A 20,013-nucleotide genomic window follows, 5' to 3' on the forward strand; every position below is an offset into this window, starting at 1 on the left:
TTGCATCGATCGGTGATCGATTTCGCTAAACGAAGCTTTTGAAGAAGCATCACGGGTAGGTATGGCTTCGAGGACCTATAAACCTGATAAAAATCAGGGTAGCCTGTAATTTCGAGCGGCCCGCTGTCCTCTTGGGCTGCGAGCACCGTGTAATGAGTGCTTATCGATTATTTAAGGCTTTTCCCCTGCCTTTTTTTTTCGTCAACCCAATGATGGTTTTTAAGTTACGTTGTTTTCAATCTTATCGTAACGGAGAAAAAAGAGCAAACATCTCCCTTGGTACATACAACGCTCCGATGCGCCCCAAAGTATACATATACAATATACTTGAGTTAAGTATCTCATGAGTGAATTATGATTGCCATGTATACGCGAGCTCGTTCGAGAATATGGTTTTTCCCCTTCTATGATCTGTTCATTTACGGACACGCGCGCTTGATCGCTCTAATGGACATATTTAACTCATTATCGACGCGTTAACCTTTTTCTACGCGTATATAATTTCCCTTTTCCCCATAATCCAATCGTCTCGACGAAATTTCTAATAAACCAAGTTTTGTGCAAAAGAACAACAGTATATGGGCCCAACCTTACCATTGTTTTTTTTTTTACATACAGTACACACTGTCATGCTCGGGTAGTGGAGTCTCATCAATATACGGGATCTTGATTATTTTTAATCCAGCCAGGCTTTACGTGAATTTTCAATCAACAGCCCAAAATGCGACAGCCAAACGAAGACAACGAGCGTGACCAACAACCCAACCCCAACCCCAACCCCGCCGTGTATACCTACGCGCCTCTAATAAAACTCCTCGGATGATTACCGTCATTTTCGCACTCGCACCCGTATAAACGTATATACGACGCACGCACGTGCCGGAGGGCCCGACGCGTGTATTGTACGGCGCGTACACGCACTCTCGCAGCCGAAGGGTGTCGTAGCGGGGGGTAAGGCATTTTTCTCTCTCCCTCTTCATCGTCGCAGGGAATTTTCGAAGCGCCACCATTCCCCTGTTTACGTACACAGCCCCCTCTTGCCCCACCTTGGGGTATAATTTACTCCACACACGGAGTATTTACGGCCCGATGGGCCTTATCGCCGTTTGCGTGCGTGTCAGATCTTGGCTGTCGTCTTGGAGTGTCGCTGCACAGTGCGGATTAATCGTTTTACGAGCAGCTTCCGAGAGAGTCCCTCGGCGACCGTCAAACGCCGCACCCCCGAAAAATCGGCACGGGAAAAATGGGCCAATCTAGTTTTATTGGCGCTCCTTCCGCTTCTTTTTTTCCACACTTCTGGTATGCTTCCCCGTGCTGTGTATGTGCGCAGTTTGTCCGGTGCCGGGGGTTCGCAGAAAAAACTCCTGATTTACGGCACGTCGGGGCGCGGTGCCTCGTTTTGATTCGCAACCGGTGGCGTTTACTGTGTTGTAAAAACGAGCCGACGGCAAACGGGGGACAGGGTGGGGGTGAGCAAAGCCACGGGCAAAGGGAGGAAAAGAAAGAGGGGAAAGCCCGTCTTGTGCGCCGAAAGCTCCGTAACAAGCCGCGTTGTTTATGCGCAGGGAAACAAAGAAAAAAAAAAAAAAAAAAAAAAAAAAAAGTTACCGATGAGTAAGCCGGTAGTGTCGAAAATGCGACGCGTTTTCTGGATTCGAAAATTCGCAGGATGGGAAAAAAGAAGCGAGAAAAGCCCGGCCGATAAGTGCGGAGCGTAGGTATATCGAACCGGGCACGGAGGGCAGATAATAAATTCGCGAGCTGCCACCGAGGAAACGGCGTACATGTATGTATACCGATCGGTTCGGCGCTCCCAGCCCAAGCGGGCAAGTATGCGTCTGTACGTGTGCGTACGTGGGGTCATTGTCACCGAAAATTCGAGCGGCAGATCGGGCGTATGTATGTATGTATGTATGTGTACATGTAGGTATTATATTCGTGTACGTGTACTACCTACCGATGAAGACGGCATTGCAATTACACACGTACCGAGTCGAAACTTGTAACAAAGTTCGGTACAGTTGCAGGAGATTTTTCATCGGGCATCATCGTACGGCTGCACCTTGAAATTCCTATAAAAAGCTCGCGACGTTCGAATTAGCATATAAAAGCTCGACGAGAGGAGAAACGAGATGGATCCCTGGTATTAGCATAGGACCGATCGATCGATCATTTCGCGCGAAAAAATAAAACGCCCGTGTGTCTTAAAATAGCCCGGGCCGCATAATGCGCAGTAGTAGCTCGAACGTTACGGCATCGTATCGGCATTTGCGAGCTGTCTTTTTCGAGCCTGCACGCGCGACCCTGTGTATGTGTATGTGTGCACAGGGTAGATTGTATTATGCGGACGTTTGCTCCACGGTATATATATATAAAACAGGTGTACGTGATGTACATCATGTGTGTACAAAACCAACCTGTGCATCGATTTCCTCGTCATGTGTACCACGGCCCGTCATCGCGTACAGATATGCCCCTATGACTTGTGTGGTGTATGTGTATTCCGTGAGATTAGATATAACGAAAAAGCCTGATATACTTCCAAATAACGAATTTCTGTTAAACATAGGAGTGACCAGTCGGCAATCGATAAGCGCTCGAATTTGAAGTCATTCAATATATTATTGTGCGCCTGACAAAGGAAAAAGCACTAATCGAGCACAGATTGCCGATTTCACTTTTTTTTTCGTAAAAAAATCAACTTTATTGAAAAAATCGGTTGGAATCATGCGCTTTCGACTGTAAGCGCGCAACTTTAAAACGAGTCGAAAAAAAAGGAGAAAATATTCAAAGACCGTATGATTGATTACCTAGGAAGCTTGTTTAATTTGAACAAAACATGTGTAATACGCGTATCTGAATCTACAATCAGGTGGATCAAGCCGCGTTGACCGGCTCACCGTATAATTTTCAGTCAACCAGGACCAGCAGAGATTTTCCCTCGGTGATAACGTCCCGCTTATCGCCTTCAACCCTCGGCTGATAATTCATGCACTTTGCCGTGCCATTAGCCCACGCACGGATATCTAAGGATCTCGCGAGTCCTGGTGATGTGAAAAAACATTTTTCCCTGAAACGGGGAATTATCCAACTTTTGATTAATATTGTTACCCACCAGTACCGTTCATACAAATTTTCAACCACGATAGTGGCAACGATTTCCTGCATATCCCTCTCTTTTTGGTTCACACGTGCGTTGGCCGGTGCTCACTGCAAAGGGTTCACTCATATTTACGCAATTTATTGCAAATAAAAGAAAAACAAAAAATCAAAGTAGGTAACATACGCACATCAACACCAAAATTGCATTACGCATTTGGATGGTGAAAAAAAGGGAAAATTTCGGCAAGGAAAATTAAAAATTTCACGTCGATCGCCCGTAATTAACGCGTAAGCTTCGATTCAACCCTTGAAAGAAGAAACAATGACAACAGCACCCTCCTCCCCTTTTGGACCCAAAAAAGTCCCATTCCCCCCCCCCCCACACACATAACATTTGGCAGAAATATCGTCGGGGGATGAGGTCCTTTACAAATATATACACTCAAGCACAGGGTTGAGAGGGTTGGTGGGGAGGGGTCCTGCACCTATACGAATTGGAGGAGGCCCCCCCCTCCCTCTGTACCGAGCATAAAATATACGTGTGTATATAGGTATCCGAAGAGCTCTCCCTCTCGGTCTATTCCGTTGGAACCGACGAATCAGGCCTGCACCGAGTCTCTCTTTCGCTCCGGCGCCTCCAGGTGGCCCCCATCCCGAGTGGGGATAAGCTGCGCGCGGGCGCTGCGGAGATACACACGCACACACACACGTACCCACCACCAGAGCGAGATGGAAGAGCCTCTGCGAGAGAGAGACTTAAGCGAGGCCACTCGCCGCGGAGCTGTCAGAGCTCTGTGGGGCACGGTCACGCGCACAGCAGCCAACAACCAGGTATCCGCCACGATCGGCACCTTTTAGTTTCCGGTAGCGCTTTTTTTTATTTTCCCGCACACACGCCTACGCACCCTTGCCGATTTCTTTCGCCTATCGTCGCCGTGTAATCGTATTTTGTTACCGATCGTTACCTCAAACATACGACGTTTCGAGTGCAACAGGGAACCATCATCAGACACCGGCGTGTTGTTGTTGTTCTTGTTCTTGTTTTTGTTTCATTATTGTTCTTGTTGTTGTTGTTGTTGTTGTTGTGTTTTACTCCAGTTTGATCGGTAATGACTAGTCGTCGGGTGGACGGCAAATGTGCGCCAAACAGGGAGGGATAAGTCGTACCAGTGCGCTCAAAGGGAGAAGAAGCTGATAGCTTGTCTCGCGGCACCGCTCGACGTATTATGGCAGGGCAACTCGACCCGACCGGTCTTTACTGACACGAAGCCTTTTCCGACTGACCGACACGAAGATTCCCAAGGAGCTGAAGGAGATCGGTCGCTGACTTTGGAATTATGGCAAGAGGACTCGACCCCACCGGGCTCTACTGAATCGGTGTGTCGAACGGCGACAACAAACCCTCCCCCGAGGGCTCGTTCTTTTTTTTGCTTTGTTTTCGTTTTCATCTCGTTGACATCCGAGAACTAGCCAAAATGAAGATCCTCGATCCTACCGGTCAGTACTGAGGAGAGCCGATCGCGCAAGTGTTCACTCCGCCCCAAGCGACATGGCCGATACACTGGACCCCACGAACCAGTACTAGAGGGACAGAGGTGTGTGTGTGTGTGGGGGTGGAGGTACAGGCCGATCTTCCGCGGATGTCGGAAGTAGCAGCGAGCGCTCGCAGATAGAATGAGGCTGGAGGAGAGCGGAACAGGGGGAGAAGGAAGAAGAGGTCGACGACGAGGCGGAGGAGTTGACTCGGCGTCGAAGGAGAAGCCGAAGGCAGTTGCGACGAGGAGCCGGAGGAGAATAAGGAAGACGACGACGGTGACGACGGCGGATCTTCGGAGATCGGTATGGAGCATAAACATACGCAAGGGCAGACGACATCAGCGACACCGGAAGCGATCGGAAGACCAAGACGGCCAAGCGCCGGCCAGCGCTCGATAAAACCACCGGGAAAGGAGGAAGAGAGAAGAGGAGAGCGAGAGAGAGAGAGAGAGAGCGCCCGAGCGAGCGCGCGCGGTCATGTCAATGCCCGCTGAGATCGTTAAGGTGAGTGGGGCGCCGAGTTATGTATACTCACTTATTATCCCTTGGCTTCTTTCTTTGCTTTTCTTTTCCTTTATCTTCTTTCTTCCTTCCCTTCTTTCTTTTTGCCTGCCTGCCTCCTGTGACCGCAAAATTTTTTGGATGCCGCTGCTACTGTCGCTAATTACCCTCTCCAACTGTGTTGCGTGTGTGTATCGTCAAAGTTGCGAGAGTTGATGACAGTTTTACGGCGCGCTGGTTACACTCCTACTACCCCTTCTCTCCCCTTTTTTTTGCAATGATCGTTAATCTTCATCCCCCCGTTTGCTAATTGCATGCGTGGACGATGAAAATTTTGAGTGTAAGCATAGTCAAGTTGTCCGTTTTTTTTTGTTTTCCCATGGCTAATTCGCGCGATATCATCCATTGACGTATACCCTCTTCGATAAATCAACGCCCGTAACCAACAACCTCTCGAGTGCAACATTACCGAGATTTTTCACCTACATTGTACCTTTTTCCTTTTTTCTTTTACTATTCGTTTAACATTCCAAATTTACAAGCGTTAATAATTGGTAGTTTGATTTATTGCCCCGACCTCGACGATACACACACGCGTACAGGTATATACTGTACATAACAAAATCCTAATCGCGTAGTTTTATTCGCAACTTTGAGCGTAAGCTGTTTTTGAAAGAATTTTCATAAAAAGCGTGCTGTACGAACCAGACACACTACATGTTTTTATCGAAATAACGCGTAAGCCTTATGACCAAGCGACCCTCGTTGACCCTTTTCGGGGGCAATCATTATTATCTCAAACGACTGACATATAAATGCGATTTTCAAATAGGGTGTAAGTTTTAATAAACGAGTAGACGACCACCCCGTACTTGTCATTGTTTTAGTAGCGCTTTTAAATGACTACATTTATCGTCTTACACGCACCGATCGGTATCGCTATTGATTTCAAAACGTTAATTAGGCACTTGCGAGCATTAATCGCTTGGATCGTAAAAATTGACTTTTCATTTTTTTTTAAAGATAACTTGGAAGTTTCTCCGATAGTATCTTTGATAGATAACTAAAAAAAAATCGGTTGATCGAGATACCATAGCTGTGTTTAATTTATTGGTGCAATATATCGTGTAGAGATAAATCGGCAATTCGCGGTATTTGCGGATGATGCGCTCATCGCTCTGCAACCCCTAAAATCCAAAATACCCGTAGCTGTGGAAGCTCGGTCAAAGTGTACATCCGTCCACGAAACGTTTCATCACCGTATACCCACACGCGGACGTATACTCACACACACACGAGAGCCGAATCGTTAAAAGCTCTCGCGTAATTTTCTCCGATAAGCCCTTGATTTGTAAAATTACACACGGCGAAACCAGGAAACACCATCAATCAACCGACGCATTTTTTCATCCTCCCTTCCTTTCGCTCGTAAGTACATGCGTTCGCTCGCCAAATGCACGTGTAGGCGCGCGCACACACACACACACACACAAGCACGACGGGCAAAGCTCTCCGAGCGAGCTCGCGTACCATATACGGCCGATAAATATCTATTTGAAAATTTCGAGGTGAAAAAAAAAACAAACTATACCGCGGAATTCCTTCTCCTTCCCCCTAAATGCTCGCCATACGCTCTCTTCTTTATGCCCTGATGCTGCATGTTGAGCTCCTCTTGCTTCTCATGCGCAACGATTGATACTATTACCGATCTGAATCAAATACAAATTGCCGGGTAGCAAAGGGGGAGGGGGTAGTTATACAAGCTCGTAGCTGTAAATTGAAATGAAAAATCATCTAGTTTTGTCGGTAATCGCAACCCGAAGCTGACAATACACTCAATACGCCTCGAGGGATCGATACGAGGGAAGGGTTAGGCAGCCCCACGAACGTGCGACAGGTGCCCGGAGACAACTCAATTGGGGACAGATAACGATCTCCGGGCACGTGCGCCGATCCATCTCTTTATCTCCGGTTTCGTTGTCCGCGACGTCATTCACCCATATTAGTCGAGATTTCCCAATACGGGTAATCCGACGTCAACAGTTGCAGGTTGACGTTTGTCGCTCTTTACGCGGAACGTATTTTTTTTTTATAGCTTCGCTCGTGGATCGTTTAATGGATTTTTCTAGCACCGATGCGTGCAGGGGGATGGGCTTCGTTGGAGGGCAAGGTGCCAAAAGTCTACCCGCGAGACTAAAATTAGGAGATCGCTCGTAAAAATAAAAAAAAAAAAAAAAAAGGAGAAGAAGATACAGCTTCCGGTACACCGTCATCGGGTACATTCGGAAGAGCAGCTCGGGCGTGTGGCGCTCTCGTAGAGGCCATCACCGTGTGTACCAGAAGTATACGAAATTAGTGCCGGTCCCCTGGGAAAGACAAGACCCCGGTATGTATATAAGGTGATGGTGGGTATATATTTATATATACGTACATCGGAGCCACGGAAGAGAGACGCGCGCGAGAAACCGAGCACACACACACACACACCCATGATATTCAGCACGTGTATGGGTATATGTGGGTACATCCCACACGCGACGACGTGACTGTGTATATATATATATACATATATGGTACTTAGTGAAGTGTGTACAGAGCAGAGGCCATCACCACATGCACGCATGAGCAAGAGCAGCACTCACATATGGGGCTCCTGGCAGGGTTCATTGACACCACACACCTGAGTTTTGGGCATTTGCCCCTTCCCTCCTCTCTTTCTCTCTCTCTTGTACTTGCTCACCTCTTCTTTCTCCTCTCGGTACACTCCTCTCTACCTCCTCCTCCTTTATACACCCATGTATACACATCCACTCCAGAGTGCAGAGCGCAGAGCTTCTCTCCTTCCTGATGGGCTCTCTTTCTCAATCACGTGCAGCCACCACCACCTCCTCTCTCTTAAACTCTTTCTCTCCCCTTTCTCGTTTTCTCCTTATCCCCTTCGCGGGGCCGTGTCATTTTCTCCGGGCTTTTTCTTCCTCTCCGTCCTCCTCGTCGACTTTGTCGTCTTCTTCTTCTTTTTCTTCTTCTTCTCCCTCTCCTCCTCATCGTATCTCTCTCTCTCTCTCTCTCTCTCTGACTTTGCTCGTCTTTTGGTGTATATAAAAATACCGGCGCAGCTTCGCGATACAAATGTCCTCCCTCTTCCACTCCCTTTTTTATTTCTTTCTTTCTCCACCATAGGGACTTACATCTTGGCACCGTTGGGCCCTCCTCCTTTTGTTCCCTTGCAATAGCCCGACTTGCAAGCTCGAGCGAATGGTCGAGGCTTCGTATACGTCATTTCTCATCCCTATAGTCCCAGGTCCATATACAACTGTCCCATTGCAAGCTCCACCATATATTAAAGCTCAATCACTCGTCAAAGCAGTTGGCTCTCAAGTGTACAAACCACACCCATACATCACACTATAGGCGCGTATAGAGCAAGCCCCGAGAAAAGAGAGAATCACGTTTGACCTAGGACAACATGCCGCGTGACCTGCATGCCAATGCGCTTCTTCCTCTATCTCTCTCTCTCTCTCTCTCTCTCTCTCTCTCTCTATGTACTCTTACTCTTACTCCTCAGAGTATATGCCCGAGTGCGTTTATATTTTCACCGTCACCCAGTCTACTTACGATTTTTTTTTTTTTTTTTTTTTTTCCCAATCACAGTCGAAGCCGTTGATATTTCGTGCCTCGAAATTCGCTAATCACGCCTTTCGAGACTACACTGATAAGATAACACTTCTCCGCGAAACCTGTGTAAGCCATCGTTGCATCATCGCGTATACCCTCGATCACACACGTGTTCAGATAAGAGGATCCCCCGATTCGAGGAGACACGTGCCCCGTAACTTTGATGTAACGATAACCAATACACGGAGTTGCCTCGTTACGTGATCGATACATACACACGCTCGTGGTATACCTGATGTACTCGTATGAGCCGACGAGGGTGGCTCTTGCGGTAGCTGGGCATATCTCGGAGGAGAAAAAAAAAAGCTCTCTCTGTCTCACCCAAGAACACATCGCTTGCATGACACATCCACCGGGTAAAAAAAAGAAGAGACATCACCACAGAGAAAGAGCAGTACGTGGTGTGTCAGTCGAGCTACATCGACCCGCGGCGCTACAGGTTTTCGGCTCGCGTATATACCCGTGCTCCGGCATACCAAACACGCGTGCCTTCCTCCCCCCCCCCTGTCTTTGCCCTTTTATTTGGCGAATCCGCATGTTACACATATACGCGTATCTCTTTGTTCGCTACATCTTTTCCCTAGCTCCCTCTGCCTTTGCCCCCCGTATGGGTGAACCTCCCTTTTGGCCAAAAAAATCACTCGACGACGCTACCTCTTTCCTTTTTTTTTTTTTTTTTTTTTTTTTCTCCATCTCTGCATCGGGACGCTCTTACTGATGATGCAGTATATTCCAAAAGGTCTTTGGCTCGTATGGCCATCAGTCTTGCGATGATAAAATTTACCTTTTTTTCTTTCTTTGGCTTCTCGAGTGCTAACCAAAATCAGAGACCTCCACTAAAGTGTGTGTAGATGGACGGATTTATCGATCGTCCTCGCCATATTCGGTGCGCGTGTGTATTAACGTCGCGCACGTGCGAGGTAAATCAAAAACGACAAGTGCCGGTCGGCTTATCGCCGATCCCACACTTGACGCCTAATTGGGTGTGGGCTCTAGATCCTCCCCCTCCGTATACTTGCACGCGCTCATGAGTTTCGTATGGGTACATCAAAGTCAAACAAGAAAAGGAGAATATGAAGAAAAAAAAAAAAAAAAAAAAAAAAAAGAAAGAGGAGGCGGAAAAAGTAGGCGTTCTTCTTTAAATTTACTCTCTATATTTCGGGCTCTCCGCCATATATATATACATGTATATACGCAGTCGACCCGCGCGCGGTCGTCGACCCTCCTCGGCCGCCCCGATCGGCTTAAACTGGCTCGCATCGCGCCAAAATCACCTTTACGTCATTGTTATGATAATTTGACTTTTTATTCTTTTTTTTTTTTTTTTTTTTTTTTTTCTCCTTCGCTGTCCATGCCGATTCCCAATTGTGTTGTTATATTACAAAACGATCGGTGACGTAAATTTGGCGGACGCGAAGCGATAATTTTTCACGATCGCTCGCGACGAGAAAACGAGTTTGGATCGCTCGACGCGGGAGGGAATAAAAATTTCCGAAAGAAAAGCGAAAGTGCCGCTCTTCGTGTACTTATAATACAAGCGCGTTACAAATGCAGCGGCGGGTCGTTAAATTCGCGTTACTCCGTTTGAATCACTTTGTTCGTCCTCGGAATCGCTTTTTTTTCGTCGAGTCTCCCCGTTTCACTTTCGTTCCTCGTCGCCGGTCGGTGAACCCTATATATACATACACGCACGCTTTGATAAGACCTAATCATATCTCCATTATAATTAAATTGAATCAAAAGATATACGACTTTTTTTGCCCCTTTTTCTTTGTCTCCTCGCTTCTCCGTTTTAGTCGGTGACTCTTGACTCGTGCGATAAGCGGTGGTTGGCCCCAAAGGGGCGATCGCTAATTCACGTGGAATCGAAAAAAAAAAACCCCCCCACCAAAACCCCGCTTCGGCCGATATATTATAACCTCGGTCTTTTCAAGCTTTTTGCGCACGACGCAGCGTCTAGCTCCTCCGGAGCGTCCCTCCCCCTATATCTTCGTTTTGCCATTTTTTTCTTCATCCTCTCTCTCCCGTCGCTATCTTGCCGAGCTGTTACATATACACACAAAGAGCACCATCACGGCAAAGCACAACTTTTTTTTTTTTTTCTTTTTTTTTTTTCTCCGTCTCTCGGACGCAACTCTCTTTTTATGCATACACGTACACACACTGTCCGTGTCTGCTGCTGTGGCGAGCGTTCGTTAACCCCGTCGCGGCCGGCGGCCCTCCTCCTCTGGATTAGATGATATGCTCGCTGTCGGGTGGAAGGTGGCTAGCGTATAGCACAGGGAAGATGCTGAATTTGATTCCAATGGGGGAAGATAGATCGGACCCTCTTTTTTTTTTCTTTTTGGTTTGCGCCTCTCCCGGCCAAACTCGTTTGATTCTACGTAATTTTCGGGCTCGCCCGATGCTTCCATCCACTGATCGGTATGCTCTGCTCCACTATCGCTAATATGGTCGTCCACCACATCCAATGGCCGGGGTGTGCGAGTGAAAGATCCTCGAGCAATCGATGGCACACCCGAGGGAATAAGGCCCCAAAGGGAGGTGCGAAAAGTCACCTTTTTTTTTTTCACGAGCCACCCCGCGACCGGTTGGAGGTTTGCAGATCGCGGGCTTTAATATCCGGTGGTGAAAGGAAGGAGAAGAGGCAATGAAAAGCCCTCATAAACACGGGGAGGAACGAAGACGGCTCGGGTATTATTACGATTAGCAGAAACTAGAAGAGCATCGGGTACTTACGAGGAGGGGGGAGGGGGGAGAGAGAGACCGAAGGCGTGCGAGCAGTGCAGCTCACGGGGAAACGAAATACCTTCACGCTTCCTTCGTTCCGCGATGCTGGTACTGCTGCCACTATGGGATAAAGGTACCCGTACACTGTTGTACAGGTGCTGGTATATATATATATATACATACCTACACTCGTGCACGTGCAAAAGAACTTTAGCAGTTTCTTTCTCTCTTTCTCTCTCCCTCTCGCGAGGTGGAATTAGTTACGTAACAATGAGGAACTCGCATCGAAGAGTCACTATACGTATATATACCTACACCTTTCTTTGCCACACTATTGTGAAGGGCTTGAATTTAATCTTTTTTTTGCCCCCATTATCAATCATTCTTTGAGATGAAAAAAAAAAAAAAAAAAAAAAAAAAAAAATAGGCAAATGTTCACAAGAGATGATTGGAGAAAGAGAGAGACGCGTGATCGTGAGTTGAAGCAATGCTGATACATTGATAAGCATCACCTTTTGTGTCCACGCGACCTCGTCTTTTTCCAATCCTGGTATATCCATACACGCATATTATGTGTATTGTATAATCGTCGCCAGTAAAGGAAATCTCAACTATACGGATTGCCGTACATAACGCGGCGGCCCTGACTCGCTGACCTTTTCGTCGTTGGTACATACACGTAGATACAACATCTCTTCCCAGCATCACGAGGTACACTGGCGAAAGGGAATAAACAAATCTTCGGGTGTCGCGTTTAGTCTTTTTTACTCAAACAGACATACATGGCACTTTGTTCCGTACACACACACACACCCATACCGTGCATGTGTCAGCGAGCCCGAGTTGTGACTATTTTGAAATCCACTGGCGTGTCTCCAGCCATGGAAGGGAGTATTTGCGTTCTCATTACGTGTCCCAACTCTCCTACATACATACACATACATGTACATAGAGCCCATATCTCCCTTCGAGCTGTTACTATTACCATTATCATCGTGTACCATGAGACGACGACGACGCCGCGGTTGTAAGTACAAGTGTACATAGAAACATCGCTGGCGTGACTTATAGAAGAATGGCCTGCTCCCCTCTTCTCTTCTGCTATACCCCTTTTTTTTTTTTTTTTTTTTCTTCTTTCAATCGTGTACCCATACCCTCGTAACAAAGCTGCAGAGACCAGGGAATCATACGAAGGAGAAAAAAAAAAAAAAACAATCGATAGCACGATGATTGCAAGGAGCAGCAACAAAGTTGAAACAATGCAATGATGGATGACGACTGCACGTCGATGTCTCTTTCCCTCTCAAGTCCACAGCCAAAAGATTTTCGATGAGGAAAAAAAAAAAAAAATTAAAAAAAAACAATTAATATACTCCTTTGGATGCCACATTTGTTTGGCGAATGGCGGAAGCGATCTTCTTCGCGAGGTGACGTTCAAGGCGACTAGCACGCACGTGTATACATACATATCCTGAATCGCGTGCGTGAGATGATAACAATGAATCACTCTGCCGACAGACCAGCGCGCGATTGAAAAGAAAAAAAAAAAAAAAAAAAAAACCAGAACCTCGTGGTACAACCATTCTAGACTCTCGGAACAGTAGTATACTTATGGCTCGATTCACTTGACGCCTGTATAGATATTACCGTCGTAAATCTCTTTGTGGACACCACGGGAAAAAAAGAAAAAAATAATGAAAATCCACGCTTGACGAATTGCCGATAAAACACCCTGATCAAGTCGTTACCAAGGCGCTGCTCCCCCGACCACCCCTAATATCGATAATTACCGTCTGTAGAGCTAGTGGTATAGAAGCAGCAGCAAGCCAAGGCCACAATTACTACACCCATACATATACACACAGGCAATGCCCCGCAACCGTTCCCAAGATCGTCTATCTCCCTAAAGAGATCCAAGTGACTGTCGCTGCAGCCGATCCGCACCTTTCGCCTCCGGCGAGTAGTACAACGTGCCACAAGCTCGCGTGAAGCTGTGATCTATTGGCGACATGTAATAGGCTGATGGCTCCTATACATCAAGCATGTGAGCGGATCGCCTTGACTGGTGCACGGGGCACATATACATGTACATATACACGCGCGTTTGAGCAAAGAAGAGGAGAGAAGAGGAAAACTGAATAATCACGAGTTGCCGCGGGAAATGACTCGCCGTAAGGATTTCATACGGGCCGATGCGCCGTCCATCGAGCCGTGACTGATTTCTAGTATACAATAGAAGGAGGGGGGCACTTGTACAAGCGAAGGGATGGTTTTTTTTTTCGAAAGATCGCGTGGAGCTTCGATCGGTATCTACTCGAGGCGGAGAAACCGATTATGACAGCGATTGTTATCTCCCGGTGTACTGACGAAACGGAGCAGAGTTACCGCACAAGCTGGCGATGTATACAGGTGAACTCGGCAATCAATCGTGAGACAAAAGGACGGGGAGTGATTAATAGCACGAGTACCACAGGAAGATCGGAGATGGTACATGAAAAGTGCTCTCGATTGCAATGACGGCGACGTAAGATAAACTACCTTTGGATTTTTTTTTTTTTTTTTTTTCACACAGGATGCCCATATTGCACGTACACTTACCACAGAGTCGAATTTGAGGGACATAAGGGCATTTTGAAAATCGTACGAGGGTTGTTTGCGCAAAGCGTCGAATTTCGAAAGGCCGGGATCTTCGTTTTCGAAAACAATTTTGCCTCCCCAAAACCACCGGACGACCTTCGGGGCGGCGCGGTCCCTGGGTGCGCGAAATTTTTCCGAGAAGCTCGACATTGCCAAATTCGCGTCCTTCGGTGCGACGCGCACAATTGCACCCGCGAGACGGCAAACAAAGTGCTCTATTGACAGAGCGCGCGTGGCTGTAGGGGGGGAGGGACTCGTTTGATGAAAAAAAAGGGGGGAAGGGACTGAATGAGCAAACGCGTGCGTCCGAGGAGTACAATGGGGCCATGTAATACACGAGAGCTGAGCGGCGTGTTATGAGAGCAAAGGGACGCGGCACCACCATCGTATATACACCGAAAATTACGTATATAGCTGCAGTTATACTTCTTATGTGTTATAAATGTATGTGTTTACAGTGGCAGCAGGTAGGGGGAGATATTGTTTGCCCCGCGCGAGGGTGTCTGTGTGTGTTTGCGGGGTATGTACGGTACAAATGATAGACGACGATTGTAGTGGTGGCGGTAAGAAGGAGGAAGAGAAGTGAAAAGGAAGAAAGAAAGAAAACAAGAAAGTGGGTCAACACACGTATACTTACACACACGACAGAGCTGCTGCTACACTACCACGGTATATATGAGAGGAGAACCAAGTTCAGGGGCACGTTGTTGCACTTTATGAATATACCCATACCTTACTCTCTTCTTCTCCTTCCTTTGCTCTTTTTTTTCTTCATGCCCCCCTTTTTGCTTTCTTTGGTGCTCTGCTCACTAACGGGCTTCAGAGTTATCGTTCGGGACGCAACTCCTTCGAAGATATAAGCTTTTAAATTGAAAAATTAACCTCACGTTTCGGGGTACAATAGGTATAATTAATTTACGCCCACCCTCAGGCGCAACCATTTTTCCATACGGGTGTTGCACTTACATCGGGAAGTGGGTAAACGGGGTGGCGTGAAACACGGCAGTAAAGAGAGAAAAATAATAGTAATAATGGCAAGCGATAAAAGTCACACCGCGCGAATAGTTTCCGCGACCTCGATGAAATCTCGTTGAAGGTCGTGTTGGGTGACGATAAGAACATCGACGTGTGCAACACATCGCGACGAATCAATGTATGCGGTAGTGATTTGGATTGACGCAAGTTTTAAGGACTACTACGATTGACAAAATTTCCTCCTAATCTGCATATCCCATCGTATCCCACTGCATCTCAAAAACGATTGTCGAGTTGAAACACGAAAAAGACGCGCAAAAAGGAAGAAAAAAAAAAAAAAAAACTTTTTGCCCACGGTTTTCAGCCACAATGGTATTTATCTGTTAAATTATACTCGTCGACCTTCAACAAGACTAGAATATCCAATAATTGAATAAATAATGCTCCCGAAGGTAGCGAAAGACGAAAGCATTTTTGTTTCCCGCACATCCGATGAATTAACACGTTGTCGTTATTTTCGGCTTGACGCGTTCCTCTGATGCAAATGAGCCTCGAAAAACGAAACTAGTTTGCTGGTCGCCCGCAAAGTGGAATAATTTTTACATAATCGAAATCCACCTTCAAACTGACCAACACACGTAGCACACGTTACTCAACGATTTTCGTCCATTACGAAAAATTCATCGCATTCCTATATACACAGTGTATGTCTGCCCACGAGAGAGTGAAAGTGAATTAAGCTACCGCTCTGTGTGCCATACCAACCCAGACGCGATTACGTAAAAGCTCTGTAGGATTTCCATTTCCCCTCGCGCGCGCATATACGTTTCTACGGCGAAAAATCGGCAAACCGATCGCTTCCGCATCGTTAAATTTTCGGCGCGTGTTGTTCCCTGCTCTTCACCCGAGATCGAGCACTTCCGCGAACAATGATAAGATTTACATACCGATCACAAATCGGCGATCGGCACTTTTTCCATATAAATCCCGGAACGTTGCGAAATAAAATTGATTACGCCGGAGCACTACACGCGCGTCTGTGTGGCGTGTAAAAATAAAGCAAGCGCTGGAAAAAAAAGAAAAAAAAAATAGAGACTCATCCACTCGGCAGATGCAAGCCACTAGTTCTAATTACACATAAATCAACGCGCCTCCGAGATTATCAGTTCGTTAATGTGCAGAAGAAAAAATAAATCGGCGCGGGATCGTTATTTTTTTTTTCTTCTTCTTTATTTCGTGTTTCTCTCTCTCTCTCTCTCTCTCTCTCCTCCGCTTCCCACTGTGGGGTATATGGATTTTTTTCTTCTTCGCCTATCCCTTCTTTTTTTTCCCAGTGCTAGTATACACACACGTGCAGGTACGTACCAACACAAACGTGGGTACGCAACTTCCGCGTTCGTATATATAAACGGCAGCGGCGGTGGCGGCATTAATTCGCACGAACGAGCGGAGGAGAGAAGCGCGCGATCCTAATCACGAGAGCGCCGGCCGATCACGATTTTCTCCTCTTCCTAACCCTCTAACGATGAACCGAGGATAAATAAGCGTCACTCTCTTGGAAATGGAAACGTTGGATTACTTTTTTCTCCCCCCCCCCCCCTCACTCTCCAGCTCCGAGTTTCCTTATGCATTTCGAATGATGACGAGCTTGTATTTTTACGCGCAGTTATCTCCCGTGTTTTCCTAACTTATAATAATTAAAAATGAGGCTTATCGGCTATCAATAGCAGCGTGAGCTAATGCGAGGACTTTTCCCTCTTCTTTTTGTTACAGAAATCAACCAGCACACGTTTCACTGCCAAAAGTAATATGCTAAAGAGCCCGAGGTTCTTCTTCCTGCACCATACAGAGGAAGCTGCAAGATTTTTCATCGAGTTGCTGCCTGTGATGGAAAATCGTTTCGATTGTTTTGACTGACTTGACTTGAAATTTTGAGACGCCGATGGGAAGCAAGCAGGGTTCACTTTTACGAATATTATATCGCTATCTTATTATCACTGCTGCGCTGCATCTTTCACTTTTCGTCTACTGTATCGCGATTTATTATTATTATTATTATTATTATATTAATAATAATATTTATAGTTTTCACGTAATATTTTGTTAAATCGGATGAAACAAAAAATAATAATAATAATATTTCTTGAAGACTTTATATAATTATTGTATATGATTAATTTTATAATATTATTTTTGTATTCACGTATTTAGATAGCTTTTTTTATTAATCTAATTAGATGAGTAAATAAATTGTAATCCGCAAAACAACGAATAGTCGAGAACAATGCATTTAAAGAGCTACACTGCCAACACGTTTGTACAACAATTTTCGATGTTTATACACAATTAGCGTTATTGTTCATCGACATTCTTCACTTTGCATTTGGTTTAGTGTTACCTACATATAGAGTCTAAGACTTCAAACGAATGAAAATAATGACAGTACGGATTCTCCTCTTTCACGTACTGTCGTTAGATAAGATGCTTTTATTTTTTTAATCAAGACTTGACAAACATTACGTTTGACTCTCTCTCTCTCTCTTTTCTCTTTTTCATTAATACTGCCACTATTTGTTATTGTTATCAATTAGTTAAACAAAAGAAAAAATAATTACGATACCCTTGATTTTTTCAAACTTTTTGTGACTCTTAATTTTAAATTATTTTTTATTGTATTTTAACAAAAAACTAGAATTTGTTTATAAAAAATATATTGGTATTGAAAGTCACAAATTTGTGATAACAAAGACAGGATGCAAAATTTTAATTTTCTTTTTTTTAAAGAAGACTATTTAAGTATAAGCTCAGTAATTTTTAAACATCATTATCGTCATTAAAATATTTTTTTAATAATTTAAATCTAAGGACTGGCAAGAATTCTAATTTCCGTACCTTCGTTCTTTCTATTTTTCGATATTATTAACGTTTAAGTAAGTTACGATGTATCAATCGATGTAATCGACTTTTGCCGTTTTTTCCGTACTATATCATAATTTTATAAATGCTTGTTTGTCCACAATAATGAAACAGGAGTAAAATATTTTTTATAGAAAACACGGCCGAAGAAAATTTCATCAACGAGTCTTGACGTATAAATGTAATTATAGTTCATGTGTACGAGTTACCAAAATCGACGAATGTGTTTTTTTTATTATTATTTTTTTCGCTATTATCATTATAATAATTTTTATTATTTTTAATTTGTCGAGCTGATATTTACTTCTTCAATGTTTCATCAAAAACAAACAATTTTTTAAAAAATATTCAGAAATATAATTACAATACACTAGCATCCATCTTCAAACGATACACTCCATAATATTCACAGATAGATGTAACCACATTATGTGCACTAGGTTTCAAGTAACCAGCCTAATTGTTCAAACAAAATATTTCGTCGATCGCTTACCAACAAACACACAATTTTATTGCCGTAAATATAATATCAATGTCTGTACGTCGCAAGGCGACTTTCATACCTTTATTATTATTAAAATAACTACAATTATTATCATTATAATTATTAAATGCCTTGAATCGTAATTGTTACAACAAAACATTGTACACGTAGCATTTATTTGGGGTGCGTCTTAGTGTTATCAACTTGAGCAATTAGGCTGAGGTTTTTGTAGTCGATTGTAATGTTAATCAAATAATGTTTTTCAACGTAATTAATGTTTAAAAGACATTGCATGTTAATTTAAACTCGAGTAAAATAATCTTAAAAGTTAAAAAACAAAAAAAAATGTACATCTTCCGATAGCAGATACATCGAGTAATGAAACAAATAGAGGAGTTTTTCAATCTGGAGATAAACAAACAACAAAAGAATGTAATAAGCCAGAACATATGATATATCAATATGTACGATGTATATCACACAAAATGCTTAGCGCACCCATATATAGTCATTACGTAAGGATAGCTCGTTCGTCCTCCCTTAACGGCACGTCAACCCCCTCCCCCAAATCAGCACAAACAGCTACATTATTAACTCTGTTGGCGGTTTTATTAATTGTTACCCAATCAATAAAGACTTCGATTATAAATTTAATGGTGATTTTTATAATTATTAAGACGTACGATTGTAAGTAGTGCGCGTGAGAGTGTCAGTGTGTCGAAGAATGGAAGAGAAAATATATGAAAACGAAAAAAAATGGCGAGAATTGTACAACGATTTAAAACAAAGTAAGAGAGGAAGGAAGGAAAATATAAAATGTAATTGTAGATGTGTATAAAAGGAGCATATATATTTTTGTACTTAACGTCTCGGGGAGTAAACAATTTTCTTCAAATAGCACGCACTTTTTACTATTTTTCTGTTTTTGCTTTCCTTGTTTCTTTCTTTGTACATCCTTGACAAATCGGCATCGAAACATCGCGACAGAAGTCGTAAATTAAATTTTTGAAATTGATATTTTATGTTTGAACCAACGTGATTCTTATTTTTTAGGTGTAAGCAAAAGTACGACAAAAAAAATGAAATACAATGAAAAATGTGGTTGTAACGTGACACGCTACATGTCATACGCAGCGTCTGGTCGTCGTTTTTGTTGATGATCGTGCGCGTTTAGCTATTTTCTTTCACATGTACGATAGCCCACCCACACACACACACTTTCACACAAACATACACACACATACACACTCATGGGTATGAATGTATACTCACATGAGTATCCTTTTTTTTCACCGACCCGTTGCCTCGACTACGACCGGCGGTATAGTCATCAATCCCTTTTTTATTAAGTTTATCAATTTATCCTATTCTAAATTATTGTATCATAATTACTATCATTATTATTCTGCAAGCATAAGCATGTTCATTTTTTGTACAATAAACGTATAAATTAAAAA

The 20,013-nt window shown here is 44.2% G+C and overlaps 1 long non-coding RNA gene across 1 annotated transcript; it reads left to right on the plus strand.

Moving 5' to 3' along the window:
- Nucleotides 1-5,034: 5,034 nt before the first annotated feature.
- On the plus strand, nt 5,035-20,004 carry LOC149374251 (uncharacterized). The gene is made up of 2 exons (XR_016293176.1): nt 5,035-5,142; nt 16,930-20,004. It is a non-coding gene; the product is annotated as an uncharacterized LOC149374251 (long non-coding RNA).
- Nucleotides 20,005-20,013: the final 9 nt, after the last annotated feature.

Source organism: Copidosoma floridanum, unplaced genomic scaffold, assembly GCF_036245765.1.
Source record: "Copidosoma floridanum isolate Cflo_tuat_1 unplaced genomic scaffold, Cflo_Japanese_pri ptg000021l, whole genome shotgun sequence".
In the NCBI taxonomy this organism is placed as follows: Eukaryota; Metazoa; Arthropoda; class Insecta; order Hymenoptera; family Encyrtidae; genus Copidosoma; species Copidosoma floridanum.